Source organism: Coenobita brevimanus, chromosome 91 (assembly GCF_032717465.1).
Source record: "Coenobita brevimanus isolate Jiangsu-jjx chromosome 91, ASM3271746v2, whole genome shotgun sequence".
In the NCBI taxonomy this organism is placed as follows: domain Eukaryota; kingdom Metazoa; phylum Arthropoda; class Malacostraca; order Decapoda; family Coenobitidae; genus Coenobita; species Coenobita brevimanus.
The window spans coordinates 6,425,699-6,427,189 of NC_137044.1; positions in this window are offsets into that span (position 1 = coordinate 6,425,699).

The window sequence follows — 1,491 nt, forward strand, 5'->3', positions numbered from 1 at the left end:
CTTCATTATTATTATCATCAACCTGAGTCAGTCCACAACAGGACAAAACCCTCTGCCATTAATATCACTCACTGGTAATCTATTGACCACCCAGGCACAGGCACTTCATTGGGGGAGTGCACCTTAATATGGATGTGGAGGAGAGATTAAAAGGTGTCGGGTGCACTGAACACTGGGTGGCGGTACAAACATACGGTGAGCTTGAAGGTTAAGAATTCATTGCGTGATACGGTGAGGTCTTATTACCGACAGTGACGCATGGCACTGAAACGAAAGCACCAAGACCCGTAATCTCGTTAGGAGGCTCCCTAGCACCTCTTCCTTAGCTATTTATTTTTGGCCCGTTTTCTCGTCAGGAGGCTCCCTAACACCTCTCCCTTAGCTATTAATTTTTGGTAATGGTTATTATCCTTTCGTACGTTATTTGTGCTGAATATGGCGACACTGAAAGGATTTATGTAATACAGAATACGAGAAAAAGGTATAATAAGCAAAGCAAATCGCTAAGGAAAAGGGGTTAGGGAGAATACGGGTCCAAGTGATGCAAGTTGAAGATACGGTGAGATGCATTGATCTCAAGCGTCTGTTTGGAGGCGCCTGGTGGGTTTTAGTGTACGAATGAACTAATGTACAGTCGCCGTCATTAATTCTCTCATACTGTCTCGAAACTGTATGATATCTTTCGGAATCTTGCTAAACTAAGGTATAATATTAAAAAAGAGTTGGAAAGGGCTGTATATTAGTTTCATTGTTTGGAAACTCCAGACGAGCGCAAGGATTTCTGGCCACATCGATAGAAACGTAGTGTTGTGTGGAGCTGGATGCAAAAGGAACAATTAAGCGAAGCCTAATAGGGTGATATGGTCATATGAAAAGTAATAATAATGGGAAAGAGCTTAGGTGGGTTTCATAATAACTGATGTTAAGGGATGATATGCACTGTGGGCTACATTTTCAAGTTGACGTCGAGATTCCGCAACCTCTCTTCCCCTGCGAGTTATTCTGCACATCACATCTTAATAACTTTCTTGCATATCACGTATTGAAAACTGTCTTGATATTAAGCACATATACGAGTAAATAACGCGAAAGAGTAAGCAAGGTGTAAGATGGGAAATAAATCGCTAAAGAAGAGGCACTACTAAGTTATTTATATCAAAGAGTATTTTGCACATTTTAATACTCCATTTCTATGTTGTTAGTGGAAACCCGTATCTACAACATGGAAGACAGAGTAAGGCGTACGGTGGAAATAAATCGCTAAAGAAGAAGCACTGCGAATTTCCTATGCCAGCGAGTTATTTGCACATCACATCTTAATAGTCTCATACATACTGAACAGATAAACACAGCATGCGAGGGAAAGTATAATGTGAGATGGAAAATAAATAGCTAAAGAAGAGGCACTACGAAATATCTTCTGCATACAAGTATACTGCCCTAAGAACAAAAACAAAGATAAGCTTTAAGAACAGGTATATTCCTGAAGCT